General features: G+C 37.6%; 1 long non-coding RNA gene across 2 annotated transcripts; it reads left to right on the top strand.

Annotated features, from left to right (window-relative positions):
• Positions 1-267: 267 nt before the first annotated feature.
• LOC104102042 (uncharacterized) lies at positions 268-3,116 on the top strand. 2 transcript variants are annotated; one of them, XR_687591.3, is made up of 4 exons: positions 268-397; positions 561-661; positions 2,189-2,245; positions 2,857-3,116. It is a non-coding gene; the product is annotated as an uncharacterized lncRNA (long non-coding RNA). The 2 variants fall into 2 exon arrangements; XR_687590.3 differs by lacking the exon at positions 268-397 and having other exon boundaries at positions 425-661.
• The last annotated feature ends 4,405 nt before the right edge of the window (positions 3,117-7,521 follow it).

Raw genomic sequence — 7,521 nt, 5'->3', positions numbered from 1 at the left:
ATCAAATCTTGATATTTCATGTTATTTTGATGATTTGAGCTTGCGAGCGGGTTTTTATAATGTTATTATACTTGTGTGAATGTTCGAATCGGAGCCGATGGGATCAGATGAGTTTTGGAGGATCGTTTTTAGCCTTGTAGAGTCACTACAAAAAAAACTCGATTTAGCGACGGATTTCTGCGACAAACATTAATCTGTCGCTAAATAGCGACAGATTAACTACTGAAATAGAGTTTTATTGCAGAAAAGGTAAATAGAATAACTAGTATCTAATTTAGCGACAAAACGAAAAATCCATCTCTAAAAATTGGCGCCCACATTTTAGAAACAAAATAAGCGAGGAAATTTGGATGACAAAATTTATTACATATTAGCGACGGATTTAGCGACGGACTTTGTATGTCGCTAATCTTGCTTCATTAATGAGAGTATATTTACATTTGTTGCAACGGAATGTTTTTGTCGCTGGGTATTTAGAAAAACAAATTGGATCAAAATAAGTTTTGTTGTTATCTTTACCTTGTTTTTCATAAGACTAAAAAATAATTTCTCCCTCACAGAAGAATACAGCATGAGTAATGAGCCCCTTTCCTCCTTCTCCTCCAATCTTCCACTAATCTTCCCAGATGCGCTCCTAGATCATCTTTTTTCTAAAAGACAGGTATGTCTCTACTTCTTTCTCTGTTCATTAGCAATTTTTCTACAATAAATATTTTAGGGTTTTGGTATATGTAAAATAAAAACGCCTCTTCCCTCTTTTTCTTTGTAGTATGTGAAGTTAAATATGAAGTAGGAGTTGACATATTCTGGGTATGTCTTATTTGTGCATAAATATGTATTATATTTACTACTTACTGTTGCTAAAATCTTATTTGGGGTTTCTTTTGTGTTGAACTCTTGATTAATACCAATTTTGGTAATATTTGGTGATTAAAATCGAAGTTAGGCGTCCTGAGATCTGCGTGGTTCCCAATTTCTTCAAGGTGAAGTGCTGGAAAACTCTACTTAGAGCCATAAATCTACTGAAAATTGAAACTCAAATTTTGCTTGTGCTAAAACTTATTGGGTAATACTATTTGGAGCTTAAAGTTTATTTTAATCCATGTGTAGGCATGTAAAATTTATTGGATTCAAATTCAATAAAAATTTGGATTATATTTTAAATAGACTAGTCCAAATAAAATATGGGCTAATATAATTGGATTAATTATATAAGTTCAATATATATAGATTAAATAAATAGGTTCAAATTCATTGGGCTGTCCCTTTTAGTTGGGCTACAAATGATGAGCCTATTTTATTAGGCCCAAGATATCATCTTCCTAGAGGCCCGGTTTGGTGCCACACGTGAAATTACGTGGCACGCCAAGTCAAGCGGAAGAGCCAATAGGATCATGCCACGTGTAAAAATGAAATTACATGCCAAGTCACATTAAAAAGCCAATGAAATCGCGCCACGTGTGCAAGTGACATGTTCTGACCAATCAAATGCGGCCTTGTCACACTTCAATTTGATTGGTCGGAAAGAGTTTGTTCTTATCATAACTCTTCCCTCCCACAACTATAAATAGGGGTCTTCATAACTCAGAAAAGACACCAGAAGTTATAACAAGAAGCAAAAGAGGGCTCGTAGATCAAACGTTATAGATTTCTCTAAAAGCCACAAGTATTCAAGTGTTCTAAGGATTAAAAGATCAAGACGAAGACTCAAGATCAAGCTGCAAGCCCTTGGATTAAAAATACGTTAAGATCAAGATCAGGCCTCAAGCACTTGGATTAAAATAAAATAAAATTCAAGATTAAGCTCGAAGGTTCTTTTATTTACTGTTAAAAAGTTGAATCAGAGGTTTCATAGATATTGTACACTCATATTATTTGAAATCAAATACTACGATCGTTGTATTATTTTTCAGTCTTGATTTTATTTTCTCGACACAAATTTATTGCCCACACCATGTTTGAGAGGAGAAGCTTGAATAACTCAATAATCATCATACTTTGTGTTTGAGAATTTCAATTTCAATTTTTGAATTGGATTACTGATTTGTATTTTTAGTTTTTTCTATTTCCTTGACATATGAGTTGTGTAAATTTTTGCATCTGTACCTTTGTGGTTATTCATATTACAAAATAAATCTATGTGGTAATCTATTTCTTTTGTAGTATAACTAAATTTATGTTTGCTCAGCTTCATTTCAGGAAAAGGAACGAAACAATCCCAAAGCTTTCTGATAGACTAGTTAAGGTATTGGTATCTTTCTATAAACGTTTACATAGGTATTAATTTATTTTGTTTGACATATACTATATTGTCACTCTCTCTGTCTCTCTCTCTCTCCTCCTTTTCTTGTTCTTATTAGCTCTTTCTTAAAATGAAATATGAATGTTATTTAGACTTTTAACTTTTTCACAAATGGTTACATATAGTCACAGCCTGGGATGCGAGATAAATTTTTAATTGTCTAAATGTTCACATAGCTTACATTAGCTTTCTAATGTATTTGTGATGTTCTTATGTATTTGAGATTGTTTATATATAATGACTGTTAGGGATGTATTTGTGATGTTCTGATGTACATTAGATTTCTAATACGTTTGTGATCTATTTAATCTTACATTAGCTTCCTGATGTATCTGTGATATTCTTTTTCTTTAATCATTTATGGGTTATAAAATAAAAATAACTACTTGAGTTTTGTTACTGCCATATATTTTGATTTCTTTCCTTCGTTCATTAAAAGGTAGTACCGGGTGTTTGGTAAGGTTAAGTATATCTTTCCTTAACTCTATTCTTGTGTTATTACTTATCAAAAAATAATAATATCTACTTGTCTTTTTAATTTCAATATTAAATAGGAAAATGGAGAATCTAGAGCGTGGTTGGATGTATGAGAAGCTGGATGGACGAAGGGGTATTAATTCTGTGTGGAAATGTTTTTCCACTTTACGTGTTCTCAACGAAATCGCATGAGTGGTGACAATGTTAGATGTCCGTATAAAAAATGTCACAACATTAAATACATGGATGTTGAAACCGTTAGATTACACCTTTTGCAATTTGGATTTGTTCAGAATTATTTTATTTGGATATATCAAGGGGAAAGACGTCTAACTAATGAGTTGTCTTCTAGTAGTAATTTGAATGGTGGTGCTCAACCAGAATTTGGATATCAGAATCCATACCGACGAATGATTCTTGATATAGTTAGGCCCAATATTAGCTAGGGTTCGACTTGGCAATCTTATAGTGATGTTGAACCTGAGTCATCTCATCCTTATGAACCTTCAATGGTCGAGGAGCCTAATCATGAATCCCAGAAGTTCTATGATTTGCTACAGACTGCCGATGCAGAATTGTATCCTGGTTCTTCTCTCTCTCAACTTGCAGTGGTTTCTAGGATGTTAAACATTAAAATGGAAAATTATTTATCACAAAGGGGTTATGACCAAATGATGTAACTTTTTAAAGAGGTTTTACCTAAATATAACATAGTGCTTGACAACTATTATCAGATTAAGAAGCTAGTGCGTAGCTTGGGGTTGCCCGTTGAAAAGATTAATTGTCGTAATTCAGGATATATGTTGTATTGGGGTAAGGAAGAGAACCTCATATCTTGTAAATTTTATGGCTACGAGAGATATAAGCGTTGTGTCAGGTCTCATAAGAGGAAATTGGTCCCTTACAAGAAAATGTATTACTTTCCTTTGATTCCTAGATTGCAGAGATTATATGCATCCCATACTACAGTCGCTAACATGATATGTCATCATGAGCATATACAAGAGGAGGGGGTAATGCATCATCAATCAAACTTTGAGGCTTGGAAGCACTTCAATGAAACTTATTCCTTTTTTGTTGTTGAACCAAGGAATGTGAGGTTGGGGTTATGTACTGATGGTTTCCAACCATTTGGTCAATATGGGAGGAAATATTCTCTGTGGCCAGTGATTGTCACTCTATACAATTTACCTCCGTGGATGTGTATAAAGGAGGCATATATGTTTTTAACTGTCATTGTTCAAAGACCAACTAATCCTAAGAAAAAAATTGATATTTATCTACAACCTCTAATAAAAGAACTAACCTTGTTGTGGGAGGAGGGTGTAGAAGCATTTGACATCTCAAAAAAGCAAAACTTTCAATTAAGGGCAGCTTTGATATGGACAATCAGTGACTTTCCAGCATATTCTATGTTATCAGGATGGAGTACTGCGGGGAAGTATCACGACCCCAATTTTCCTCTATAGGATGTCGTTATGGCACCTAGTCTCTAAGATTAGGTAAGCCTGACAAAAATGCATAATATAACTGAGATAATGATAAAAACTTTCAAATAACTAAGCAACTATTATAAAAGAACTTACAACACAACAGAAACAAACTCCCCAAAATTCGGTGATACCAAGTCACAAGCTACAAGATTATGCTGAACATCCTTATACAACAATATCTATATGTAACGACCCGACCGATCGTTTTGAATATTTGTACTTTGATCGGTTGTTGAGGGCATGAGTAGCTCCGTATGATGTACTTTGACTTGTGTGAATCATTGGTTTTGGGTTGCAGGTATTTCGGAATCGAATTGGAAGAAAGAATTTCATTGTTGAAGCTTTAAATTGGGAGAGTTGACCAAAATTTGACTCTTTAGCATTTGACCTCAGATTGGAATTCTGATGGTTCCATTAGCTTTGTTAGGTGATTTTGGACTTAGGAGCGCGACCGGAATGTAATTTGGAGGTCTGTGGTAGAATTAAGCTTGAATTAGCGAAATTGGAAATTTTGCGATTTCGGTCGGCAGTGGAAAATTTGATATCAGGGTCGGAATGGAATTTCTGAAGTTGGAGTAGGTTCGTAGTGTCATTTTTGATATGTGAGCAAAATTTGAGGTCATTCGGACGTGGTTTGGTTGGTTTCGGCATCGGTTTCCGAATTTAGAAAATTTAGAAGTTCTTAGGCTTAAATCCGAGGGTAATTTGGTGTTTGGATATTGTTTTGAGTGATTTGAAGGTTCGACTAAGTTTGTATATTGATATATGACTTGTTGGTATTTTTGGTTGAGGTCTCGAGGGCCTCGGGGTGATTCCGGGTGATTAACGGATTTGTCGAAGTTGGAATTTGCAGCTGGAGCTGCTGCTTCTTCTATTTCCGCACCTGGGGAAGAAAGGGTCGTAGGTGTGAGGCCGCTGGTGCGCATGGGGAGTGCGCAGGTGAGGGCAATGCGGTGCTAGGCAGGCTGTGCAGGTGCGAGATGGAGGTCGCATCTGTGATCCCGCGGGTGCGAAACCTGGGACGCAGATGCGGAAAGGGCAATGCTGGTCAGGCTTCGCACAAGCGGAGGAAAACGCGCAGATGCGCCTTCGCATGTGCGACGATGTTGCCACAGATGCGGAGCTTGGGTGCGTAAGTGAGTTGAGCAGGTGCGGCTCCTTGGACCACATGTGCGGTCGCGTGGGTGTGAGAAAATGGCCGCAAGTGCGAAAAACCTGGGCAGAAACCATAAATAGAACCCTTCGCGATTTTGGTGCATTCTTCACCATTTCTATTCGGTTTTTGGAGATTTTGGGAGAGATTTGAAGTGGGAATCAAAGGGATTTCGTTAAGGTAAATTACTTGAGCCCTAATACTTGTATATATTGTGATTTCCCGTTGTTTTAATCATGGTAATTGGTGAAAATGAGGGGTTAGGACTTGAACCTTTTGGAGAGTAATTTAAGGATTTGAAGGAGCAAACGATGTCGGATTTTGATGAATTTGGTATGGTTGGACTCGTGATTGAATGACTTTCTAGTTTTGTAAATTTGGTTGGATTTCGAGACGTGGGCCCGAAGGCCGGGTTTGAGCGGGTTTTGGTCTGGTTTGATAGTTTTTCTTGTGGAATTCATTCCATTAGCGTATATTGATGGTATTGTGTTGATTGTAAATAGATTTGGAGCATTTGGAGGCCGAGTCCAGAGGCAAGAGCATTGCGGGGTAGAGATTTGATCGGTTCGAGGTAAGTAACGATTGTAAATCTGGTCCTGAGGGTATGAAACCCGGATTTTGTATCATTCTACTATTTTTAGTGACGCACATGCTAGGTGACGGGCCTGTGGGCATGCACTGTTGGGGATTTGTGACTTGGTCCATCCCGTAGCAACTGTAAAGTTTCATACTTTGTTGAAACCATATGATACGTATATGTTTTAGAAAGAATTTCTGTAAATTAGGCTGAATGCCATATTTGGGCCTTGCGCCAAAGCTGTTTGGACCCTTAGGGGCTGTTTCTTACCATCCTCATTGTTTTCGATTGAAAATCTATACTCAGTCATGTTTATACTTGTTTACCGCATAACTCGGTTTTATGATTCTATTTTGATGCATATAAATATTTTGGGTCGAATGCCCTGTTTTACTGAAATGCACGAGTGGCTTGAGAGGTTTATGACTGAGTGAGGCCGAGGGCCTAATTTGTGAGGATGAGTATGGATTGGGGCTGCCCGCCTGCAGCATATTTATGACTAAATGAGGCCGAGGGACTGATTTGTGAGTATGAGTGTGGATCGGGACTTCCCGCCTGCAGCATACTTTATTATTATAGCACGTGAGTTGTCCGTGTAGATTATAGCGCTTGGGCTGAAGGAGCCCCTCCGGAGTCTGTACACATACCCAGTGAGCGCAGGTACCTACTGAGTGCGAGTGTCGAGTGCCGAGTGACTGGGAGGCATGAGTGATTGTGAGGTATGCCCGAGTGGCACGAGTGACTGTGAGTTTTGCTCGAGGGGCTGTTTATGATTTCATCATTTTTGCCCACCTTTGCATTGAGCCTTTGTTTGAAAAACTATTGGAAAAATGTCTTTAAATGATTTTTACTGGAACTGGGTTTAAACGAGATGATTTGATTCAAACATTGATTTTTAAAGCATGCTATACTTTACTGAGATTTCATGATATGAACGTTATATGCTTTATTGCTCGTCACTACTGCTCAGTCTTTATTTATTGTTGTTACTTACTGAGTTGGCATACTCACGTTACTCTCTGCACCTTGTGTGCAGATTCAGGTGTAGCTGGACACGGTAGCGGTTATTGAGTGTTCTGGTTGCAGATTTTCTTGGAGATAGCAAGGTAGCTGTTTGGCGATCGCATCCCCTGCTCTTCTACCTCTTATCTTCCTCTAGTTGTATTTAGCTATTTTCCAAGCTGAGTTAGCCTTGATATTGTTAGACAGATTGTAGTAGATGCTCATGGTAAGTGACACCTCGATGTCGGGCTTTTCTTTTCCGCACTTCTGTATTTCTTTGATTTGAACTCTTTAAATGGAGGTTTTATGTTAAATAACCTTGAAATTATCTTTGAAATGAAAATATCGGTTTGTTTTGGAAATGAGTCGGCTTGCCTAGTTCCACGATAGGCACCATCATGACAGGGGTTAATTTGGGTCGTGACACTATATAAATGGAAACTGAAATAAAACTAGATAGAGGGTGACTCTGAGGCATGCGGACGCCGACATGTATACCTTGAAGTCTCCAAATCCG

The sequence above is a fragment of the Nicotiana tomentosiformis genome, chromosome 5, assembly GCF_000390325.3.
Source record: "Nicotiana tomentosiformis chromosome 5, ASM39032v3, whole genome shotgun sequence".
NCBI classification, from domain to species: Eukaryota; Viridiplantae; Streptophyta; class Magnoliopsida; order Solanales; family Solanaceae; genus Nicotiana; species Nicotiana tomentosiformis.
The sequence above is the reverse complement of the archived record's forward strand: the minus strand, read 5'-3'. Positions and strand labels throughout refer to the sequence as shown.